The 26,406-nt window shown below is 41.3% G+C and overlaps 1 long non-coding RNA gene across 1 annotated transcript; it reads left to right on the forward strand.

Annotated features, from left to right (window-relative positions):
• The first annotated feature begins 6,102 nt into the window (after window positions 1-6,102).
• On the forward strand, window positions 6,103-6,956 carry LOC117668245 (uncharacterized). The gene is made up of 2 exons (XR_004592222.3): window positions 6,103-6,334; window positions 6,856-6,956. It is a non-coding gene; the product is annotated as an uncharacterized LOC117668245 (long non-coding RNA).
• The last annotated feature ends 19,450 nt before the right edge of the window (window positions 6,957-26,406 follow it).

The following is a 26,406-nucleotide window of genomic DNA, read 5'->3' on the forward strand; positions in this document are numbered from 1 at the left end:
ATGGGCCGAAAGCTAAGGTGCATTCTCGATCGATTGCATCCCAATTACTCCCCCGATGGCTTCAAGGGGGAAGGGGGAGGACTAAGGCAATTCGAAGTGGGAACACCAGTATTTGCCAGAAGCTACACCAACGGGCCATTGTGGGTAGAGGGAACCATCGTAGGAATTACCAGTCCAAAATCATACACAATTGATATAGGGCATGGTAAAATTTGGAGGAGACATATAGATCAATTGTGTAAATGGTTACAACACGAAAATTCAATTACTGTGAGTCCTAACTACCAAAGTTTTCCTGATACAGCTACCTCAAGCCCGAGTAAGCCAGAATACTTATCTGGCAACCCAGGGGTCCAGCGCCGCCCTAGCGAGTTGACACTCCCAGCCGGGGATAGCCACACCTCCGGAAAAATCCAGGAGGTTCCATTGGCGGAGACGGGAGAGACGGGAGGTCCCTCTGACTGGCTTGACGCCTCGCCAACAACTGAAGTGCACAGGTCAACCAGAACTAAAACACACCCTGGTCACCTGCGTGATTTTGTATGTAAATATGTAAATAGATAGGATAAGTGCCTTCTGGGAGTGGAGGGGTGTTATGTATGTATCTATTTTGTGCAGGAAATTCAAACGTACAGTGAATTCTGACTGGTTCATGGTTGCCTCTGAAAAGTATATAAAGAGGACTGTTGCCTGTGTTTCTTTGCTGAAGTCTCACCCTGAATTAAAGAGCTGTTGTCACAAGCTTGCTTGTGCCTCTCGTTATTCCCGCGCTACAACAGGGGGGGAGGTGGGGAGGAGAAAGATAGAGATGGGAGGGATGAGGAGGGGAAAGGAAAGTCTGGTGGCTTTCTCAGAATTTGATGTCTTTTGGATGCTTGTGAATTCTTTCACATATCCCTCTCCTGCTGCTGGAAGCTTCAATCACAGCAACTTCTGACAGTTGAGAAGAGCTGCGGGGGAGCTCAACTCCTCCCTGGGGCCTGGCCCATTGTGGGAACAAACGTATCATGCCTGTTGGTTTCATTAAAGGGCATCTGTGAATGCATGAAACCATTTAACTCCTTGAGTGCCTCAGGGCTCCTAAAGCACCACTCCAAATTGAGCGGTAAATAGACACACCAGTCAGCTATGGAGCTGGGCAGGACCAGAGAGATTTAGAACACCAGCAAAACATTTCATGCTACAAGTAATCCTTGACTTACAACAGACTGTTCAAAGTTACAACAACACTGGAAAAAGTGATGTATGACCATTTTTCACATTTATGTCCATTGCTGCATTTCCAGGGTCATGTGATTTATGTTTGGATTGGGGTGGGTTCCACTTACCTTTACTACTGGTTTGCTCGTGCGTGGTGCTTCTGTGCTTCTGAGCATGCGCAGAGCGTCCGTGATGACGTCCGGGTGGGTGGGTGGAGCCTCCCACCGCCATTACTACCGGGTCACAAGATCCGGACCAAACTGGTAGCAATCCACCACTGGTTTGGATACTTGGCATCTGGTTCATGTTTATGGCAGTTGCAGTGTCCCGGGGTCATGCAATCCCCTTTTGAGACCTTCTGATGAGCAAAGTCAATCAGGAAGCCAGATTCACTTAACAACCGTATTACTAATTTAACAACCGCAGTGATTCACTTAACAAACGTGGCAAGAAAATTCATAAAATGGGGCAAAGCTCACTTAACAAATTTCTCACTTAGTGACATAAGTTCGGGGGGGGTCAATTGTGGTTATAAGTCGAGGACTACCTGTATTCGTATTTAACCTGAGAAACAGGGCAGTGTTCTGGAAGAATTGCAGGGGGAACCTAAAGCTCAAGATTGAATCCAGATTGGCTCCCCGAGCACAGCTACTGACTTCAATCTAGTTCATTTTCATCAAAGAATGTTTTGAGAGGAAGGGATGAAAAACATTCCTTCCAATAACAGAAGAATGCTTAGACAGAATTTCTTTCAACTCTCCTCTTTGTTCATAGAGATGCAAGCTACTACTGATTGTATAAAGGCTGCATAACTTCACACTGCTTGATGGCTGCAAGGGATGATAATTGTCTGTGTCAGATTACACCAATGGTTGAAATTTTCAACCCCATAAATACACTGTCTGTGTTTATATAACACATTATACCTTACCACAACCCCACAATGGCGTTCCTGATATCACGTGCTAAGACAATATCTCAATTTCCCATAAAACCCTGAACCACTAACTACCCAACTCCATTTTAGCCTGGTTTAGCGAGTTTCACAAATGCTCTGCAGCTTGTGAAGTCCATTAGAATGTAGTAGTCAAGTCCTTGATTATGTATGCATCTCTTCTCCATGTATCGACTCATGTCTAATGCTTTAGCATTCCTTAAAATGTAACTATGTAAATCCTCGACTTATGACCATAACTGAGCCTGAAATTAGGGCCGTACGTCCTGCCAGTCATTAAGTACAGTATATCACCAGATCATCCCACCTGACTTTATGACCTTTTTGCAGTCGTTGTTAAGCAAATTGTGGTATTAAGAGAATCCATTGTCCGCAAAGGACATTTTTTTGCTGAAAACTAGAAATCAGTGTCAACTTCCAGCAAAAAAGTCATGAATTACTGTCGTGTGGGATGTTGCATTTTACCTACCTCGAAAGGATGGAAGGCTGAGTTAACCTTGAGCCTGGTGAGATTTGAACTTGCAGTAATTGCAGGCAGCTGGTGCTACTTAATAGCACTTTAGCCTGCTGTGCCACCAAGGCTCTTTTTAATTAAGGGAAGTAACCCTACATCTTGGACCAGACCAGGGCATTTTACTGCCCCCAGGCCAGATCTGGCCCTTTGGCTGTCTATGTCCGGCCCTTGTGGATTGCTTTTATTTTGAAGATGACTGCTATATATTTTTTTCAATTTAAGTGTACGTATGTGAATGCACGTATGTTTTCCTACACACTTTCACAGCTCTATTGGTTCAGCCCTTCACAACAGTCCCAGTTGGGGCTTGGGAAAATTAATTGCCCATCCCTGTCCTAAAGAGCTGTGGTGGAGCAGTGGTTAGAATGCAGTATTGCTGGCTAATTCTGCCAACTGCCAGAAGTTCGATCCTGACTGGCTGAAAGTTGACTCAGCCTTCCATCCTCCCAAGGTCAGTAAAATGAAGACGCAGATTGTTTGGGGGGCAATATGCTCACTCTGTAAACCGCATAGAGAGTGCTTTGAAGTGGTCTATAAGGACTATGAAGTGGTATATAAGTCTAAGTGCTATTGCTAGTGCTATAAATAAGTTAGAAGCGAGTCAGGCACTAATTTGGAGGCAAGCAAGCAAGCAATAAATAAATAAATAAATAAATAAGGTTGGTTGGTTGGTTGGTTAGTTAGTTAGTTAGTTAGTTAGTTAGTTAGTTAGTTAGTTAGTTAGTTAGTAGCGTCAGGCTCTAATTCAGAAACAGGCTAGAAGAAATTGCTCAGTTGTCCACCTCCTGCTTTATTTTCTCCTCTTCTTTTTTTTCTTCTTCTCTGTAACTGAGATGGTTTGTTTTCCTGGCCTTCTCACAAGAGCTCCTGTGTTTCTCCTCCATCCCTTTCCCCTTTAAATCCAATTGTGATGCTCCAAGCTGTGGTGGGTCTTTATGCAGCTCATAAAACTCTCGGATAAAAGCTGAGATGGACAGCAAGGGTCAGAGTTCATACAATATACCCCGCCCTGTTTCATTTACAACTGGAAGTCACCTCATTAAATACAACACTTCTCTTCCCCACTTCCACCCCTTGGCTGAGAGTCTCCCTGCTCTTATTCAGGGAAGGGCCATGAAATTTCAGGTATAAGGCTGTTTCTTGGCTGACTTCACTCCCTTCCTATGGGCTGTATGGTCTTCGTTTTGCATGTTTTCAACCAGGCAATGCACTGCCCATGCTCACAAATATATTCTTGACTCTTCCAAATCTCTGCCCTATTTGACTTTATTATTTTTAAAGAGTATTTTAATGAAAATAAATAAATGGGAAGCTGATCGGTTGTGAAATCTCCAAATATGACTTTGGACTTTAAGTATGGTAGGTGCTTTAGAAAATAGAAACGGCAATGGGCTAGAACTCAGTGCTTTGTAAAAATGTAAAAATATTATAAGGATGGGGTGACTTGATGGATACTCTTAATGCTGAGAGTGAGGAGCGGAGGTTGTAACATAAAAATCTCACTTCCAAGTTTTAACAATGGGCTGGTAGTTTCTGCTTTGACATGCAAAAACAAAGTCTAATAGAGTCTGATCTTTTGAAACTCATCAAGGAGAGAAGCAATTTAGAACTAAGAAGAAATTTCCTGACAGTGAGGACAATTAACCAGTGGAACAACTTGCCTCATAAAGTTGTGAATGCTCAACACTGGAAGTTTTTAAGAAGAGATTGGACAACCATTTGTCTGAAATGGTATAGGGTTTCCTGGCTGAGCAGGGGGTTGGACTAGAAGACCTCCAAAGTCCCTTCCAACTCTGGTACTCTATTCTATAGTGTCCCAATGGTTTGCAGGCAGAGTGCTCAGGTGTCTGCACAGTAGGGAAGATTTCTCCTTCAGAAGACCCACTGCCTTCTTAAGCTCATCCTATTTCCCCAGCCAGCAGGAATTACGTCACTCTTCTCAGAATCAGAGATGGCATCACAATCAATGCAATGGTGTCTGAACCAAGCAAATTCTCTTTCGTTAAGAGAATCCTCCCACGGGATTCCTTCATAGCACAGTCTAGGATTGCCTTTTCCAATCCAATGCTCAACACATGTGCCTAAAGGGAGAAGAAAGGCCAACATATTTGATAGGCAATCAAATCTGGTTTGATTCTCTTTGATTCTCAAAGCCCAGATAATATTATATTTGTACCAGATAATCAGTTATGCTATCTTTTGATGACTGGAGTCACTTATGAATAAGCAAACTCTGTAATATCTGGATGCTCTTTGGCAACTAAAGATAGGTTTTTGAAGGAAGAAGATCAAGACCACTGAATCATGAGGAGCATTAAGATGCATTCAGAGGAAAAGATAGATTTCTTTTGAATATCAGCTGCTGGAGAACATGAGAAGAAGGAGGTGTTGTAATTAAGCAGTAGCAATAGCACTTAGATTTATATACCACTTAATAGTGGTTTACAGCCCTCTCTAAGTAGTTTACAGAGTCAGCCTATTGCCCCCAACAATCTGGGTCCTCATTTTACTGATCTTGGAAGGATGGAAGGCTGAGTCCACCTTGAGCTGGTCAGAATTGAACTCATGGCAGCGAGCAGAGTTAGCCTGCAATACTGTATTCTAACCACTGCACCAGTGGTGGATTGCTACCGGTTCACCCCAGATCGGGCAAGCGGTAGCGACAGCAGCAGGAGGCTCCGCCCACCTGCCCAGACACTTCTGCACATGTGGAGAAGCATCACATATGCGCGCGAGCTCCAACGCCCACGAGCGAACCGGTAGCGATGGGTTTTGAAACCTGCCCCTGCACTGCACCATCACAGTCCTAAATTTAGTGTTAGGGTTCCAAGTAATAATCCAATAGCAAGCAAAACTCCAAGGCAGGTGAATTCCTCAAAGAGTAGCTTTATTGGAAATACCACATTGCCACAGAAAACCGACTTTGAACGTTCCCATGGTTTTCATCTAATTAAAAGAAAGTTTTCCCACAACCTCAATCAATCAGTCACATGATCCAATCAAGACACTGTGTATTTGTCTGGTAACCTCACTCCTCTTTCCACGGTCCAGGTGTGAGAATGTTCTTGCTTCCCAGAAGAAAGTATTTTATTTTGACACACAACCCTATCCCTCAGCTCCAGTGTGGCAACACTGAAGTTCCAAGATGGCTCTGGTCAGCTCAGCTTCGGGGTTGATACTTAGCTTCTTGGCCTTCTTTAGACAGAGTGGCCATTGGACAAGGTTAAGATAGCAGATCATACTTCCACCTCCTTGCCATTATATTCTTCTGCTGCTGAAGCCAATCTATGAAGTAGGTACTGTATAGTATTTGAATAAGTTGAACAAGGGTCTCAAAACTGATGTCAATCCTCTTAGAGATCTGGGACATCAATTGTGATGTTTAGTTTACATCCACTGGCCATATTTGCATAACCCAGCCAACTCTCCCAGTCACCTAACTCATCTTCACCCACTGGCAGAACAGGACATGGGATGGCTGGGACTTTTGTGTTCCAGCCATCTGTTACATCTTCCCAGCCAGTGCAATGGGGACCAGGATGCTGTTGCTTTTTTTCCCGTGCCTCATTTTTTCTCCTTCTACTCTTCACCTTTCTTCTCTTTCTCCTCATTCTTTTGGTTGATGGAACCTTCCATGCCTTCCTCTTGGCCACCTAGGTCAGAAGGTGAGGAATTCTTGATGCTGCTATTTCATAGTCTAGCTACTGCTATTTGGTTTTGATTATGCTCCTTCCATAAATTGATGTCCTATAGGAATTGGTGGTGGGCTTTGCATATTAAAAGAACTAAATTGTTATTAGAGAGAGTCTTGATGTCATTGATTTATGGGTAGGAAGCAAAAGATGAAGGTTAATTATGAGACAAAAAAGCAGGTAAGGGAGGATGGCGATGTTAACCCACCTGACAAAATCCAGGTCCTCTGATCTACCACATTAACTTTCTAAGAGGTGGACTACATTGCTCCATTATGCACTGGCAGTGAGGTCATTAAGGAGAAAGAATGGTTGTTGAGCAGACAAATGCTTCTGCAAGCCATCAAGTTGGAGAAAGCTGAACTGTTTAGGATACTCCTAGTGTGTCGGTTCTGAATAATGACAGAATGCCCCTTGAATGTAGCATATCTAAGTAAAAGATGTATCTAAGCATAGAGTTTTCCTGGAAATAATTAAGTTTATCTATATTGCAGGCAGCATGTAGACCAGGATCGGACAAAGGTGTAAGCAGGATCTGACTCCAATGTTCATCCAGATCTTCTTTCATGTCTATTAAAGCTGCAAGTATCCAGAGGATTGGAGTACTGTACTCTGATGTTTGGGGTGAACCATTCTCCTCTGGAATTCTGCTTCCTTCTTTCCTGCTTTTCTGGCATCTTCAGCCAATGTCTTCCTGCCTTTCCAACACAACCCATTTGGTGCTTCCTGCCCCACTCTCCAACTAAACACAATAGTGTCAACCAAAAGTGTGGATCTGTGATGAAATTCTCTTAAAAGCCAAATGGTGGTGTCTGTCTGAGAATTGTGTGTCTTGTAACTTTAGATTCCTTATTTAAAGAGAAATATGGGATTTGGTTTTATTAATGAGCTAATTTTTTTTTATTTTTTTTAAAAATTTGATTTATATGCCGCCTTTCTCCGGAGACTCAGGGCGGCTTACAGTGCGTTAAGCAATAGCCTTCATACTTTTGTATATTTATACAAAGTCAGCTTATTGCCCCCACAAACTGGGTCCTCATTTCACCTACCTTAGAAAGGATGGAAGGCTGAGTCAACCTTGAGCCTTGGAGAGATTCGAACCAGCAGTAAATTGCAGGCAGCTGTGTTAATAACAGGGTGCGTAACCACTGTACTATCAAGGCTCCTAAATAAGGTTATTGGGGCTAATGGCATTCCTCAGAGTATTGCCTGCATAATATATTTAAGAAACAGATGTGTTGCTTTAAGTTTTTTTTATTGTTAGTATTCCATTGTGCATTATTACTGGTACTCCTTGACTTTTAACCACAATTGGGACCAGAATTTCTGGTGATTGTTAAGTGATTCATACCCAATTTTACCAATGAATCGAATGAATCACTGCAGTTGTTAAATGAATTACACAGAAAATTCAGTTGCTCCCATTGAGTTTGTTTTTCAGAAGCCAGCTAGAAGGTTGCAAATGTCAACTACAGGACCCCAGGATTACAATTTATGCAATCATCATAAATGCTGGTAGTCCTCAACTTATGACCAAAATTGAGCCCGAAATTTCCATTGCTAAGCAAGACCATTGTTAAGTGAGTTTTGCCCCAACTTACCACCTTTCTTGCCACATTTGTTAAGTGAATCACTGCAGTCATTAAATCAGTAACATGGTTGTTAAGGGAATTTGGCTTCCCTTTTGACTTTGCTTGTCAGAAGGTTGCAAAAGGGGATTGCCTGACCTTGGGACACTGTAACAGTCATAAATATGAGTCAGTTGCAAAACATCCGATTTCTGACCATGTGACCCTGGGGAGGCTGCAATGGTGGTTAGTGTGAAAAACAGTCCTAAGTCACTTTTCTCAGTGCCGTTCTAACTGTGAATGGTTGCTAAATGAACTGTTGTAAGTTCAGGACTCCCTGTACACCCTAATTGCCAAGCATCCAGATTTTGATTGTGCCATGTTCATAAAGTCAAGGAGGGGGCCATAAGTCCCCCTTTTTTTTAGTGGTGTTGCATCTTTGAACTGTTGATAAACAAACAGTTCTAAGTCAAGAACGAGCTGTAAGTAGAATTCGCATATGGATTTTCCATCCCATTTCCTTCTTAGAAAGAAAACCTCACTATTCCAACTACCTGGAGATGTACCGTCCACTGATATGTGAGAAGACCGTGCCCAGAAGCAGAATTCTGGGGACTCTTCAATCTTAACTCTATATAGTAGCAATCCCCTGGTGTGTTTGACTCAACATTGCCTCTTCTACCGTAGTTATTGTTCTCCAAGATCTGGCCACAGTGGTGGGATATATCTGAGGCAGCAAGGCTGTCCTGACTCAGCACCTCCTTTGTTTAAAAGAGAAAACTTCCTGAAGTTTTAACAGTCTCTTTTTTTTCCTTCCAAAATCCTCTTGACCCCAGTCACATGAGAGAGGTCATGGGCGTGAAAGGTTAATACCTTTTCACATGCAGGGGTCAAGAAGTTGCTACTGTTGTATAATTTGCCCCTCTCTTTTCCCAAAGCCCTGTTCCTCCTTGTTCATCCACAAAGGGAAAAAAAAAATCTAAACAAATCTGGTTCATAGCAGAAGACTTCAGCTGGACGGGGGGTATAGAGGTACTTGATTGTGGCATCATCTTTTTGACCTTTGCCTTTGTGATGGTCTTCTCCAGGCTGGTGCCCTCCAGATGTGTTCATCCATGGTACACACACTTATCAGCAGGAGTAGACAGCTGCATTCGTTCCTCCAAAATTAGCATAGGCTAGCTGTCCTTCCGTGCCCCCATTAATGTTGCATTGAAATCCTGCTCTTTTGCAGTAGGGAATACCCTCATTATTTCCTTTTTAAAAATAATTTATTATAAGATAAATTCATAGAAGGAACAAAACTTAAAAAAAAACAAGGAAAAGAAAGAGAGAAGTGAAAAGAGGGAGCAAAAAGGAATGACTTCTGACTTCGGTGCAGCAATGACAATCTACTTCAGTGCAGTAGATTGCAAAAACAATGCAACCTCAACTTTTTGCTTTTACATTTCATGACATTTCAGGCCATTTTGATGATAACAGAATCATTCTAATCATCATAATCTAAAATCAAAGTTTCATTTTTTTTCAGTTGCAAGCAAAAAGTCCAGAAGCGGTTTCCATGTAGAAATGAAATTAGACATTATTTTTCCTTTTAACAACTCTATAATCACTTGCATCAGGGTGAAGTCAGGGCAACTGAAAGGAGCTGAGCGTTTACTGGCCAAATGCCCTTCCTGATACCTATGCAGTGTTCACAGCAGACTATAACTCATTGTGCCCAGAGAAAGAAATATCTGCTGCTACCTAGGATTGAACTCATAGCCTCCTAATTGTGAGATAAGAGTTCTACCTCTACCACCACCAGACTGCTCAGAAACAAAATTACATAAATATTTTTCTTTAATTAAAACTATCAATTTCACATCTCCGCTAACTACATCACCTGTACCACCCACATTTTCATGGTAGGAATTAATGTGTCTTCCCATCTTTGTGCATATAAGATTCTTGATGGTGTCAACATAAATAACAGGGCTGAATGCCATCATTATTTCTGAGCTGCAAATGTGTTCTCTTGGATACTGCTTATCAATCAATTCGGTTGATCATTCGTGGTTATCCTTTTGCTCTTGTTTTATTGTGCTACAGGTAGTCCTTGACATAGGTCCACAATTGAGCCCAAAATTTCTGTTGCTAAATGAGTCATTTGTCAAGTAGGTTTTTTCCCCATTTTATGACCTCTCTTGCCACAGTTCGTAAGTGAGTTAGTACAGTTGCTAAATTAGCAACACGGTTGTTAAGTGAATCTGGTTTCCCCATTGGATTTGCTTGTCAGAAGTTCACAAAAGTTTATGAAGCTGACCCCGGGAGACTACAGCCATCATAAACATGAACCAGTTACCAAGCCTCTGAATTTTGATCACCTGGCCATGGGCAGGAGACAACAGTTGCGTGAAAAATGATCACAAGTCGCTTTTTTTCAATGCCAAATTGTCTCTAAGCGAACTGTTGTAAGTGGAGGACTACCTATTACAGTTAGCCACATTTGACTGAAGCCATTCGGAAGTTCCATTAAATAAATACTGACTGGGGTAGATTGTAGGGGAGTCACCAAAATATAATTTTATCATATTTTATTTATCTATATATTAAATTATTTTAATTTATTCCAATTTCATTTAAACTATATTTTATTCCAATTTCATTTTAAATTGTATTTTACCCAATTCCATTTTAAATTCCTTTTATCAGATTTTAGTTATAATTTATGTCTGGAACTCTGCACTTTGATATAGCCCAAGGGCTAATCAATAAACTAAGTAAGTAAGTAAGTAAGTAATATAAATAGATGGAAAACAGAAGGGAAAATTATACAGATTATGGACGCCTTCCTTTCCTATTTATCATATTAAAACTAGACACATTTTAATTTCTCTTTTTTGTGTGTATGTGTGTGTTTTACAAAAATTGGGATGCAAATATGGAGCTGGAAGGCTGGGTAGCCATCTACAACCTTGCGTGCTAAAGCAAATGCCTGCCAGGAAAAGCTATTAAAATGATGAGGCCGTTGCTGCTACAGTACTCAAATCTATTACCCTGCCAACAAAAAAAGATCTACGCATACACCCATGTATGCCTATATGCGCTCGCGTGTATTGAAGCTTCTTTACCGAATAACCTATCTTCTAAGCACCCAATTGCAAGCTTTGAAGGAAAAAAAAAGAGAGAAAGAAGGATGCGAGTTTAGTTTTAATCAAAACTAAACCAGTTCCACATAAAACGAATGGATTCTGCATGAAATGGCTTCCTCAGGTTGGAATCGCCACCCCCCTCCTCTATTTTGACACCTTCCCATAAGGTTTGAAACAAGCCAGACGCTCCTGCAGCCGGGCCTCTTTTGAAAGCAGGCGATTACACTGTTCCAATTTAGGCAGACATACCCCATCTATTACAGTTCAAGAGGGAAAGGCAGAGGGGAAGGCTTGGTATCGTTCCCATCCCCCTGGGGAGCGTCAAGCCGGTGTCTAATCCCTGCAGTATGAAATGCTGGGTGGGGGGGTGGGTCATACAATGGCCAGCAAAATCGTCTGGCTGCGCTGTACCAATTCCATAAGGAGGCCGCAAAGAGAACCACCTTCAGGGGTCGCCCCGCTGAAAAGAGGAGGTTGCGGCCAAGAATGTCTTTTCTCATGCAGATGCGCGGCTCGCTTGTTTCTCGCTCGCTCTTTTGCAGACGCTGGCAAAAGCCTGCCGCTGCTTTCTTGCCAGCCTCAGATGGTACCTAACTCTGAGTCCCACTAGTTTGATAGGGCAGGGGAAACAAATCTCTCTCTCTCCCTCCCTCCCTCTCTCTCTCTCTCTCTGTCTGTCTTGCTCTCACTCTCTTTCTCATAGGCTATCTCGCTCTCTCTCTTTCTCTTTTTTCTCTGTCTTCCTCTCTTCCTCGTTTTTCTCCCTCTTTCTCCCTCTTTTTCTTTCTTTTCTCTCTCTCTTTCTCTCTCTCATGCGCTCTCTCCTCTTTTCTCTCTCTCTTTCTCTCTCTCTTTCTCTTTCTCTCTTTCTCTCACTTTCTCTTTCTCTCTGTCTTGCTCTCTCTCTCTCTCATAGGCTATCTCTCTTTCTCTTTCTCTTTTTTTCTCTCTTCCTCTCTTCCTCTTTTTTCTCTCCCTCTTTCTCTCTCTCTCTTTTTCTTTCTTTTTTCTCTCTTTCTTTGTCTCTCTCATAAGCTCTCTCTTCTCTTTTCTCTCTTCTTTCTCTTTCTCTTTCTCTCTTTCTCTTTCTCTCTCTCACTCTTTCTCTCTTGCTCTCTCTCTCTTTCATTATAAATTAATTAAATTTACTAAGTCATTATTGACTTTTCATTTCAAAATAGCCATCAGCCAAACTAGCAAAAAAGGGGAAATCCTTGTAGTGCCAATGTTTTATTACAATTGCCATATACCAACTTACCAACAGTTTACCAACAGAATGGCTCCCGGATAAAATTCAGAGATATCTTTCAAAGGCCTGTTTTTCTTGCTGATTAACAAGTTGCCAATCAGGGTGTATGAGCCCTGAGTAGGGAAGAATATCCTGGCTGCCTGTCCTTAAGCCAAAGAACATTTCCTAGTCAACATAATCAATTGGCCTGTAGAAAGAGACTCTTCACCATTAATAGGGATCTGGTTTTCACTAGCTTGACAGCAGGACTGCCTTTATGATCACACACACAAAGGGGGGGGGAGAAGAGAGAGAATGAGGGAGAGTGGGAGTGGGGGAGAAAAGAGAGGGGGAGAATGGGAGAGGGAGGGAGAAGAAGAGAGAAAGGGAGGGAGAGAGGGGGAGAGAGAGGGGAGAGGGAAAGAGAGGAAGAAGGAGAAAAGAGAGGGGGAGAAGGGAGGAGAGAGGGGGGAGGGAGGGGGAGAGAGGGAGGGAGAAAGAGAGAGGGCGAGGGACAGGGGGAGAGGGGGAGAGGGGGAGAGGGAGAGGGAGGGAGAAAGAGAGAGGGAGAGAGGGGGAGAGAGAAAAGGAGGGAGAGGGGGGGAGAGAGAGACTTGATATGGGATTGAACTGGTGAAAACAAGGAACCAGCCAAAGAACCTAGCAAAAAAATTTTCAATTGCGTCACTGCTCATTGTTTCCCCAATACTACAAACAGCATCTCCTGGTGTGATTCTGAAATTCTGGGACAAAGAATGAATTGCACAATTCTATGCACAATGGGATGCCAAGATCAACTGTCACTCAGCCAAAGGTTGTCATTTTCATCATAGCCTGCCAACTCCCCTCTACCCCTCTTTTTTTGGCAGGAACTTCAGAAAAGTCAGCCAGAATAATATTGTGCACCACTAAGGATGGGAACCTGTAAAAATGAAGAAGCCCCTCTGGCCAGTTCTGGAGGCCCAGAAACTGATGTTCATGGTTGCAAGAGAAACTTTTGGCAACCAACTGCACTAATTCATATTGCCTGAGCCATTGAGACAAAATAATCAGCAATTTGAGAGGCAACTGGTGTTTCCCATAAACAAATGTTTTCATTTAGCAATAACAAAAACAATTTACAAAACGAAGGGATGAGGGGAAGATTCCACAGAATGTCCGGGTGGTTTTGTTTTGTTTTGTTTACAAACAATTACACCAAAGTGACACCAATGGCTTTCACAGAAGAATGAGCAACGGGAAAAAGTTGGCCTCCATTAGTTCTATTCATTTAACTGGACACAAAATGGCTCACAGCGGAATAACCTGAGTTGGTTTGATTTTCACGTTAGGGCCAGTTGAACTTGGCAGATGTTAGATTCTGGGGTTTAGTTAGGGCAGGACTTTGTTGCCGATATCCAAAACATTCTCATCATGCAAAGCAGGAGGGTCCACAACAGAGGTGGATTTCAGCAGGTTCTGACCAGTTCTGGAGAATCGGTAGCGGAAATTTTGAGTAATTCGGAGAACTGGTAAATACCACCTCTGACTGGCCCCGCCCCCATTTATTCTCTGCCTCTCGAGTCCCAACTGATCAGGAGGAAATGGGGATTTTGCAGTAATCTTCCCCTGGAGTGGGGAGGGAATGGAGATTTTACAGTATCCTTTCCCTGCCATGCCCACCAAGCCCCAACCATAGAACTGGTAGTAAAAAATTTTGAAACCCACCACTGGTCCACAATCCCTGACCAAGAAGAGACTGCATAACAAATGCAATACAATTTAGCTTGACTAATTCCTGTCTTTTTCACTTCCCCTCTTCCAGACAATGCTAATCCCCTGACTCCATGTTCCAATCTCATCTCCTTATCAAACCTCATTCCCAGGGGTATGGTGAGCATGGTAAGGGGAACTTCGATCAGAGGCCTGTTTGATGCAGAGTGATTGATATTGTCTCACTCATCCTTAAGCGCAGAAAGCCCTGCATTGACAGTTCTTTTCATGCACTGAAGATTTTCCGTGACCTCATTAGTTGGCCAAGATGAGCCAAGGTCCCAGAAGACAGCGTGATTCACTTTGATCCCAACTGCGATTGTTGGCTGAAGGAACTCAATCTGAAAACATAGAAGGGATGCTTGGATATGGTTAATCTGCAAGATAGTGCATAGATCAGAGTCGGCAACCCGTTATCCTTGCATTTTGGTAGAATGGCCAAATCAGTGTCATCTTTTCTTTTTGTTCTCTCTCCACCCTATAATATGGGGGCTGCTGGGTCGCACTGGCAAACCAAGAGGAAGGAAGGAAGGAACAAAGGACCTAGTGTGTCATTCTGGCCATGTTGCATTCCCCTACCTTCTCTTTCAAAGCCCAGTCTTATTTTTTTGCGTCTTTCTCTGCATGATAGGATGGCAGCTAAATTGCCCAGGGATGAGTGATTTAAAGCTGGGAAGACGTTTTCCTGATCGCAAGTGCTGACATATCACTGCCAGAGAAAGCTCAGACCTCTCCACTTCAGCCTTGTGTAGCTGGAGAAATTGTTTCAATTCCACCCCTTGTAATTAACTGACATTGAACAGGTCAGATATATTTTTGACCTTCCTTGAAATGCTTTGGAAAATTACAGGATCTTTAATGCTCTTCGACATAGACTTGAGTTTATAACAGATAACATATGAGGGCACAATGCAGACTTTGTATATTGTATACCATAAAGGGTGCCATTGTGTACCGCATTAAATCACACCCTGTAGGAACATGCATTCCTTTCATTTTACAGCCTGTTTTACAAAGAAGATTTCTGCCACTGCATGGGGCAAAGGGTTTTGGGGGGTGGATTTTGGGAGAGGAAACCACTGGGGCTCGTTATATAGTTTATACTTAAAAAAGTAGACAGGTATAACATAAAAAGGTGGTTCAGGCAAGGCCAAAGATCTGATTTCATCAACATTTAAAAGAATTAACCTTATTTCTCCCCATGAATGTAAACCTTTCCCCTTTCTGTCCATCAAAAGTGACAATTCCCTGGCAACTTCTAAAGAGGCCCCTAATGGTTGCACCCAAGACTTTCCAAATTGTGCTTCTTTAAGCCTCAAACATTCTCACTGAATTGGTCACTGGCAGACTATGCTGCAGGTTTCTGCAGGTAAGAGCCTAGAGCAGCCCAAATGGGTGGCCTGAGCATGCAATCTCCCATTCCCCATTTGTTTGGAGTTGTCAATTACACAGCAGTCCACCTGCAAGCTCCAGCAACATCCTCGGAATGTGACCTCTGCACCCTTTCCTGCCTCTTGCGAAGGATCAGGCTTCATGCCACCCCATATCATAGCCCATGGCAGGAATCTAAGAGGTGATTGGTTCACCCAGGAAAGCAGATTGTGTCTTGGCTGCAGCTAAACAAGCCCACCAGCAAGGAAGCTTATTAACAGCTGCAGACAGACAGCTGGTCTTGTAAGGTAAACTCATCCCTTCCTGTTGCCCTAGAATGCCGGTTTCATGGCAACCCTTTGACTTGACTTGCTTTTAATGACTCTTGTATGTAAAAGAGCATGGAGCAAAGCAATACCTCTCTCTCTGGAATCACTCTTTCCTACAAGAAAGACAATGTGCCCAATAGAGGCCCCGTTGACATTCTTGGAGAATGTCAAGTGTGGCTGTCCACAACTGAGCCTTTGTTCAAATTGGCCCACCTGTTCAGGTTAAGAAAATAATTTGAGGGTGGTAGAAGGCATTCTAGGAGGGACGTGGTGGCTCAGTGGCTAAGACGCTGAGCTTGTTGATCGAAAGATCGCCAGTTCAGCGGTTCGAATTCCTAGTGCCGCATAACGGGCTGAGCTCCCGTGACTTGTCCCAGCTCTTGCCAACCTAGCAATTCGAAAGCACTTAAAAAATGCAAGTAGAAAAATAGGGACCATCTTTGGTGGGAAGGTAACAGTGTTCCATGCACCTCTGGCGTTGAGTCATGCTGGCCACATGACCATGGAGACGTCTTTGGACAGCGCTGGCTCTTTGGCTTTGAAACAGAGATGAGCACTGCCCCCTAGAGTCGGGAATGACTAGCACATATGTGTGAGGGGAACCTTTACCTTTACCTTAGAAGACATTCTAGGAAGAAGACGAGCATCAGAGCATCGATTCAGCCACTTCTGGTTCAATGGAGCTCTCCCATGCCCTGAGGTGGTGGCAGCTGTGGTGATAAGTGGCACAGGCAATAATGCTAAGGTGCTTCCAAACCACTGCAAATGAACTCACTGCCCTCTGCACAAATACCAGAGATGTTATCTCAGGCAGATGCAGCCTCAGGGCTGAATGCGTATGCAGAACAATGGTGAGGAATGGAGACCAAGTGGCATCAAATGCATATGGCATCTTCATGCAAACAAAACACATCAGGTAATTGCCTTTGTGTCATCTTGACGATGCATTGTCCCTGTCACAAGTAAATGCCTGATTCTCCAATAGAGGAACTGTATATACTCGGGGTATTAGGGGTTAATTTATTCTTCTTCTCTTAATGTATTCATATGTAACCACTCCCATTCTTTACTCCGCCTTGTGAATATAAAAGGAGTTGTATGCACCTCCTCCTTGCTTCTATCTGTGATTACTCAGTGAATATAGAATGCCTACTGTAAATAAACAGTGTTATATTTGAATACTTTATTCTTAAATCATTTATTGAGTCTGATCCTTTAAATTACGCAACAATCTGGTAGCAGAGGATGGTTGAACTGACTCAATAAAAATAAACATGCCTAAGAAGGAAAACTTCAAGAACGAAAAAGAAAGACCCAATACCAGGGCACACGATAAAGAAATGGAAACAGATCAAGAGATGGTCGATGAATCAACAAATATAATGATTAAAGAATCTGAAGATCGCATTACAGACAACAAAGAAATAGAAGGCAACGATCTCAGATCGGAGGTACTGAGGATACTAAAAAAACAAAAGGATGACTACGATCTCATCGCGGACCTCCGAAACATCTTGAAAGAAAGCGGAGCAGCGAGAGAGAATGACATCGAGACAGCTGAATTCAAGGATCCAAAAACGGTGAGCGAACCATCAACAAAAGAAAAAATGACAAGAAGAAAGACCAGAAGTCCCGCTCAAAATTTTGAATGGCAGCCATCTTGTTTTCAACCGACCACTGAGACGAGCGAAGCAGAGCCAATCATGATACACCATTCAAAATCTCTGGCGCGAAAAACACTACACAATACAAAAAATAGTAAAGAAAATCTTTATTCTTCAGAAGAATCAGATACGGACGCAGAAGAAACATCTATTAAGCTGAAAGTCGAAACAGCCATGAGAAAACTATTTAAAACATTTGGCCCAAATTTAAAGACCACAAAAAAATCAACAGAAGCTGATGATCCAAAAACAAAAAAAAGACAAGCAAGCAAGCAGACGCCTCAGAACCTGTCCAACCCAATCCGTACAGAAAGGATGATGACACCTGAACCCAGAGGACCCTGCAAGTTCTCTCCCACGCCGCAGACGGTCCCAAAGGTAAAGAACTTCGAACGGAACGACTCTAACGAGGGAAGGCGAACACCAGCTATCGGCAGAACGCCCAAGATCGAGACAGAAACTGAGTCGTCGGAGGAAGAACACTGCGAGGGAGCTGCGGCGATGAGAACCTCTCCTGGCGGCTCCGGCAGAGAAATGATCAACGCGCATGCGCAGATGAGCACAGAGGACTACGGAGGACATTATGAAGAGGAAGAACCACTCAGGCTCGTTACCAGAATACCCATACCATTCTGCGACTTTCAACACTTACGGGACCACGGACTACCCCCGGTTGTAAGTAGTGGGAATAACGATATTGGGAACTTACCTAGCGATTTCCCAAAACTTAGAATTGATGGCATTAATTTACAACAATGGTATCAGCACCTTCAGGTTGCTTTTCTAAAAGAGAACTTATTATTCTTTATAACTAACCCCCCCCCCAAGAGACCTTGGACTCTAAAATTGGACTGCATGCATCACAGAGCATTCTACTTATTAATATCCAGTATATCTCCTGCTATGTACCATAGTATTAAGCATAATTTGACTGTCTCAGAAATTATTCAATGCATGTTTAAATTGTTTCATAGTGAAAGTGTAGCGACTACTACAAGAATGTCTAAAGATTTCTTCTCAGCTAGGATAAAGCCAGGGGTTACTATAAGTGAACATTTAATATCTTTAAACAAAATCAGAGCAGAGCTGCATTTAAGGGGAGAGGTAATTTCAGATCAAACAATGAAGAGTGTTATCATTAATTCATTAGACCCATCATGGGATAACTATATATCACATTTAGACACAATTAATTTAGGATATTTGTCCATAGAGAATTTATCAAATAAGCTAATAGCTGAAGATAATTCAAGAAGGAGTCGCTATAACAATTACATAGAACATAGACAAAATAAGAGAGTAGCATTCCAAGAAAAATATCGAGAATCAATTGAATGTCACAACTATGGATCCAAAGAACATTGTAGAAGAGATTGTCCTAAATTCCTTAGAGATAGGCAAAAACATGATTGTAGAAGTAGATACCATAACAGACAATCATCCATTGATAGACTTAGATATAGAAGCTCACCTAATTATAGAGAACATAGAGGGGGCAGAGATAATTCGAGAGATAGAAAGTCTGGATCATTAAATGGAATAGATAAACATAATGTAGCTAACATACAAAAGTCAAAGGATAATGCCTGGCTCATTGATTCTGGGGCAACTGATCACTCAACACATGATAAGAATATATTATCCTCCTTCATAGAAGATAAATTTGTAATTAAGCTAGCCAATCAAAAAGAAGTCCAAGTCCAAGGTAAGGGAAATGTAAATTTACCCAGTCTAGGGAAAATAGAGGGGGTTTTATTAGTACCCGAAGTACCTCATAACATCCTTAGTGTAATAAAACTGAGCAGAGATTCTGACATAAATATAGTGTTCTCTAAAGGAAAAGCAAATCTAGAGAAAAACAAAACAAATATGGGTAATGTAGTTATCAAAAAAAGGCCTACCATATTTAATCACAGAAGAAAAATGGTTACACAACACTGATTTAAACATGGAAGATAACAATAACTTAGAAAATGAAAACAATAGCAATAGTGATAATGAGGAACATGAAACAATTCATAGCCACAAAGACACATCTAATAACAAAAAACCCACAATTGGAAAACCAATTCACGATGAATGTGCGCATGTTTTACATAGGAAACTAGGGCATGCTAGTTTTCCTGTAGTACAAAAAATGATTGAACATGCTGAAGGTGTTAAAATAAAAAATTGTAAGAACTATTTGGAATGCTCAGTATGTAAGTCCACAAAACTCAAAACTAGTCCCAAACCAAGAAAGGCAACAAGATCAACCAATCAAATTTTTGATTTGGTACATATGGATTTGGTTGGTCCATTAACACCATCAATCACATATAGGAAACAATACTTTCTGACTATTGTAGATGACTATAGTCGCTACGGATTTGTCTACACTTTAAAACACAAAGATGAAACCTTTCAGAAATTTAAAGAGTTTTACAAACGTGTAGAAACACAACATAATATTAAAATAAAACAAATCATGACAGATAGGGGATCTGAATTCATGTCAAAAGAATTCTCCCAATGGCTAAAAAACAAAGGGATGCTACATTTCACGTCTAGCCCTTTCTCTGCATTTCAAAATGGAGTAGTAGAGAGAAAGAACTCGACATTACAAACCATGATTAGATGCACATTAGAGGATGCTGGCCTAGGAAAACAATTCTGGTCAGAAGCATTACAATATTCCAATTATACACAAAATAGAACTTGGTCCAGCATTATAAACAAGACACCATATGAATTAATGTACAATAGAAAACCCAAAATAGCACACATGCACATATTTGGAGTCACAGCGGATGTACACATACCAAAACAATTGAGGCGTAAAGGAGAGAACGTGTCCAGAAGACTTAGATTCATGGGATACGAAACAGGCACAAAAGGATACAGATTTATTGATAATAGCAACAAATTTATAGTTTCTAGAACAGCTGTATTTCACGAACAGGCCAATTGGTCTAAAATACATCTTAATGAAATATTTCCAATCACAAATCCAGACACTGAGCACCAAGATAAAATAGATAGAGAAGAATGCAATCACGACACACATAGAAACAAAAATAAAACATGGACAAACAGTCAACACAGAATAAAGACAGATTCATTAACAAAAAAAAGAGGCAAGATACTTACATGATAACGATAGTAAACCAGAAAAAACAGTCAGATGTAACAGAAATCAAGTACCAAGCAAATACAAAGATTACATAATGTACATGGATAGTGAAACATCAACGCCAAACACATATGAGGAAGTATTAAAACTTCCCACTGAAGAAAGAAGAAAATGGGAATTAGCCATGACCAAGGAAATGGACAGTTTACGTGAATTAAATGTATTCACACCTACACCTGCACCTAAGGATAAAACTATTATAGGCACCAGGTGGATATACAAAATTAAAAATCTGGAAGAAGGCAACACTTTATACAAAGCTAGATTAGTTGCACAAGGTTATGCTCAAAAATATCCTGAGGATTACACAGACACTTCCTCTCCCACAGTAAGAACTGAGAGTGTCAAAACTGCTTTAGTCATAGCATCTGCACTTAACCTTGATGTATTCCAATATGACATACAGACTGCATATCTACACGCAAAATTTGATAAGGAGATATATGTAAGAGCACCTCATAGTCAATACACAAACAAAAATGAAACGTGGTTATTAAATAAAAGTTTATACGGATTAAAACAATCTGGCAAACGCTGGTATGAATGTTTAGTCAAAGTACTCAAAACTATGAATTTCAATGCCACTACTGCTGACAACTGTTTCTTTGTCAAAAAGGAGGGTGACTCTTTAGAATTTGTGTTAATTTATGTGGATGATATTTTGTATATAGGTAAACATAAAGAAAAAAGAGATACATTTGTAACAAAACTAAATGAACATTTTTCTTTAAAATCATTAGGGAAGGTAAATAAATATCTTGGAGTTCAAATCAGTAAAACCAAAAAGGGATTCAAACTTTCTCAAAAAGATAAGATTATAGAACTCCTAAACAAGTGTAATTTAAAAGATGCTAAACCTTGTGACACTCCTATGCAGACTGACTTCTTGAGGAACATAGATGAATCATCCCCTGAATTCAAGGATAATACACTCTACAGATCAGTTATTGGTTCCCTTTTATATATTTCTAATTGGACTAGACCCGATATTGCTTTGCCCCTCAATCTGTTATCCAGGTACGTTAGCAAACCCTTAATGTATCATTGGGAAGCCGTTAAAAGAATATTAAGGTATTTAAAGCACAGCTTAGACTTCTGTTTATTACTGGAACCTAATAATGTCAAAGAGCCCATCCTCACCTGTTACGCTGATGCGGATTGGGCAGGTGATACCATATGTAGAAAAAGCACATCAGGTTATATATTTTTTCTTAATGACTGTCCAGTTTACTGGTATACTGGGAAACAGGATTTAGTGGCAACATCAACAACTGAGGCAGAATATGTTTGTTTGTCTAAAGCCTCCAACAATCTTGTATGGTTTAATGATTTATTGTCAAATACTTGGAAGAAACCTTCTTTACCATTTATCATACACGAAGATAACAAAGCTGCTATTGAGATATCTAGGTCTGATGCTATTGGTCAAAGATCCAGACATATAGATATAAAATTCAAGCACGTGAGACAATTATCTCAAGATGGATTCATTAAAGCAGTTCACTGCGAAACATCAAAACAAATTGCTGACATATTGACTAAGCCTTTACCATCTAAGCAACACAAATATTTAACTTCCAAATTGCAAGTTTTGTATTGTTCTGAATCTGAATGTAATTATTGTTGTATATCGAATCGGCATTTAGAGGGGGATTTGTCACAAGTAAATGCCTGATTCTCCAATAGAGGAACTGTATATACTCGGGGTATTAGGGGTTAATTTATTCTTCTTCTCTTAATGTATTCATATGTAACCACTCCCATTCTTTACTCCGCCTTGTGAATATAAAAGGAGTTGTATGCACCTCCTCCTTGCTTCTATCTGTGATTACTCAGTGAATATAGAATGCCTACTGTAAATAAACAGTGTTATATTTGAATACTTTATTCTTAAATCATTTATTGAGTCTGATCCTTTAAATTACGCAACAGTCCCCAAGGGTGATGCCAGGCATCTTGGAAAGTGAAATAAAATGGCTGCCGGAGGATGCAAATCAATGCAATTTCTAAGAGAAGGATTGAAGAGTTGTAGCAAGTTCAGAATATATGCTCCGATCTAAGGTAATGTTGACCCTGAGTTCTATTCCATGGGCTCCAGATGCTTTGGTGGTTAACAGAATTCAGTGTTATGGCAAGTGTGCTTTTCTGGGTTGTCATTTAACAGGAAACAATTGGAAGGGACCTTGGAGGTCTTCTAGTCTAACCCCCTGTTCAAGCAGAAAACCCTATACCATTTCAGACAAATGGTTGTCCAATCTCTTCTTAAAAATCTCCAGTATTGAAACACCCACAACTTCTGGAGGAAATCGTTCCACTGGTTAATTGTTCTCTCTGTCAGGAAATTTTTCCTTAGTTTTAGGATAGTTTGGAGCATTTCCCCAAGCATGCCTTGGGACAAAGAGAGAGAGAGATTGCAAGCACTTGTTTTCACAGAAATAGTTAAGCTCAGAGAGATAGAGGGGGAAAAAACAAGCCCTGAAGACTTTCTGGAAAATTCTGTATCTGCAGACAAGAAACAGACCAGGCTGGTAATGTTGCTGTGACTTGGCATCCATTCAAGACAGCAAATTCAGAAGGGCCTCTGGTGCGCTGTGTTCCTGGGAAGAGAGAAATTCAGCCAGGTCTGTTGCAAATCAGGACAACCACCTTTGCCAATATTTTCAGTGGGGTTTTTTTTGGAGGGAGGTCTCCTTCACCTTTCCCGCCCTTTGCCGTACTAGCACAGATAAGTAATCTGATAAAAGTATTAAATAATGTGACATAATTGCACCAAGTTCCCCAGCCCAATGCAAAGCAGGATAGTCCATTCGTTGAACAAGAACAAGGGTGTCAAACTCAAGGCCCGGGGGCCAGATCCGGCCCGCAGGGTGCTTAAATCTGGCCCATGCGGCCACTCTGGAAACAGTGAAGGACTGGCCCACAGTGCTTCTGCCAGCAAATATGGAACTCTGGAGGGCTGTGGGTAGCCCTCCTGAGCTCTGTTTTCATTGGCAGACAGTTGTAGAAGGCCATCGTAGCTGAAAATGGAGCTTGAGAGCCCATTTTCGATGACAGAGCTTTCGGGCCACCACAGGCGTCCCCGACACGAGTGACGTTGAGCTGGCCCCACCCACCCTGCCCCTCCAAGGTCAAACCCAACCCTGATGCGGCCCTCAATGAAATCTAGTTTGACCCCCCTGACATAGAAGGTTAATTTATCTGGAAATTTTATCTGGTCTGGAAATTTGAACAGTCAGATTCAAATTAATGACAGTTCCATACTAATTTTATTTTTACTTAAAGTACGCAAACACCAGTATATTCACCTACCTTCCTTCCTTCCTTCCTTCCTTCCTTCCTTCCTTCCTTCCTTCCTTCCTTCCTTCCTTCCTTCCTTCCTGTCCCTTCCCTCCCTCCCTTCCTTCTTTCCTTCCCTTCTCTGTCCTCTCCTCTCCTCTCCTCTCCTCTCCTCTCTTCATTGTAAATTGTGCCATTCTGAGCGGATCCTCTCTATGTTCCTTTCTTCCTCGTTTATTATTTTAAAATAATAATCTATTTGACACATAGGACATAGCCCTGATGAGGCCAGTGAGCCCCACCCTTTAAGTCCCAAAATGACAATAGCTATTAGTGTGTAGATTCAGAAGTGATGTTCATCTGGAGGAGAGAAGATTGTGTAATTGCTAGAAACTCTCAAAGAAATAAATCAGGAGCTGCCTGCTTGATGTCTCATCTTTGTTTCAAGACCCATCTCTGCATATTTGGACTTTCTCAAAGAGAGAAGAAAAGTTTATTCCTTGTCCCCATTATTTAAAAAAGAATATGAACCCACCTCTCCATAGCAAATAAAGCAGTTGGAGGAATTTCTTTGGCAGCTATTCACAGCTGAGGTTAGCTCGTGTTTCTGAGAATTTATTGTGTTTCCCTTGGAGATGAAATACTGTTTTTCATTTATAATACTTGCTGCCCCTGAATCATTTCAAAAATAAGATCTCAAATGTCTTCCATATTCATCGGAAGACAGGACAATAAACTTCAGCCATCTATATGAACCTTGATCCAGATAGGTCCACATTGTATTGATGTCCCTTTAATTTTTATAAGAATGCAGCCACCCCTTCTTTGCTGTATGATTGTTTAAATAACCAACCTGTTTAACTCCTACACCATTAACTAAGTTGTCTATTTGCTGCTCCCAGTGACTTCTCCCAGTAGATTTCTGGATTCCCTCTGAGTGAAGAGTTTTAGGGATGAATCCGTCATTAGACCAAAAGTCTCAATTTGGGAGTTTTTATGGTTTGTCTGGATGAACACTCTTTTGCACTGCTCAGCATCTGAATTCTGACAAAATGTGGTTTTAATTCTCCCCCACTCTCTCCATACTTTCAATGTGGAATGTGTGCTGGATGGCAATAATCAATTTTTTTCCTCCTGTCAAATAAGAATATTCTTCAAGTTATGAAGTGAATTTTCTGGCCCTGGTCCCTCAGGGTTTTTCTCCTTAGGATTCATCTCAGAAGATTATCCTGCCTTCGAGTTTTCTGGTCACAGTTTTCTTCCACCAGGAAGCATGTGATACTCTATTAACTCCAGAAATGATTCATGAAATTTTGCTTGTATAAAAACATTTAACAGCAGCCTTTTTCCCTCAACAGATGTTCCAGATGTTCTATGACAGTGACTGTCAGAGTTCTGGAAGTCATAGGGCTCACCACATCTGGCAAATGGCAGGTTCGGAAGGCTGGAACTGACTCACTGAAGTCAATAGGTATAACATTACTTAGTATTATATGCTTCATTTCAATGTATCTGTCTGAGCATGTGTGAGTCTGGAACCAAAGTTATAAAAGAAAATGTGGTTTCTCTTAAAACAAGCAGCTGCCAGATCATTTTCTCTTTTGCCAAGGAACAGAACTCCAGTTGGTCATCTCGAATGGGACAAGTTTCGTTTTCTTTTATGTATTCATTTATTCTCTTTGTATCATTAGCATTTAAAAGTTTTGGCTGAAGAGAAGCTACCCTAACTGAGGACCACCATTCTTTTCTATTTTGAATCCCAACCACTTCAGCTCATCAAAGGGTAATATGCCATGTTTTTTTAAAGTCCATAGCTGTGTCGAAAGTCTCAAAGCAAAATAAAAACAAGGGAGGAAAACAAGCACTGAAGTCATTCTTGTTTCCATTTCGTAAAACCATCTCATTCTCAGGCTTAGATTTTTCTGCTGGTTGTTAAATCATTCATCTGTCACAAAATGCCTTTGTTTGCCAAAGGAAAATGAGAAGGAAAAAATACTCGTAGTAGGAAAAAACAGAGAAAGTGCACCACCCAAAAATAGCAGTATTGCAAGAAATCACTCTGGAGAAAGTTTGCTGCTACACCAGGTCTCTCTCCAAACTCGGCAATTTAAGACTTGTGGGCTTCAACTCCCAGAGCAAATAGGACCAAAACTGTTAAAACAATTCAGTCCAGGTTTTTTAAACATAACATTGATAACAGTTAGCAGTTCAAACAGTGGTGAGTATGTAATGCTTGTTTCTGACCTTTATGTACAGGTATGAAGCAGTGCTGATCTGAAGACTGTCCTTTTCAGTCTATAATTCAGAGGTTGAGTTCACACAACAAACGAGGACAAGCTAAAATGGGGCTAGGTCAGTGATGAAATCTAAAAATTGTTGCTACCAGTTCTGTAGGCGTGGTTTGGTGGCCTTAGTGGTCATGTGACCGGGTGGGCATGGCCAACTTGCCGTCACGTACGTAACTCACTGTTAGAGCCAGGAGCTGCACATTCTGAAGCACATTCTCCCCTTCTGAAGCCCCCAATGCTTTGAGTTTCCCTCTGCCGTCTGG

This window comes from Pantherophis guttatus, chromosome 9, assembly GCF_059756535.1.
Source record: "Pantherophis guttatus breed Tessera chromosome 9, ASM5975653v1, whole genome shotgun sequence".
Taxonomy (NCBI): Eukaryota; Metazoa; Chordata; class Lepidosauria; order Squamata; family Colubridae; genus Pantherophis; species Pantherophis guttatus.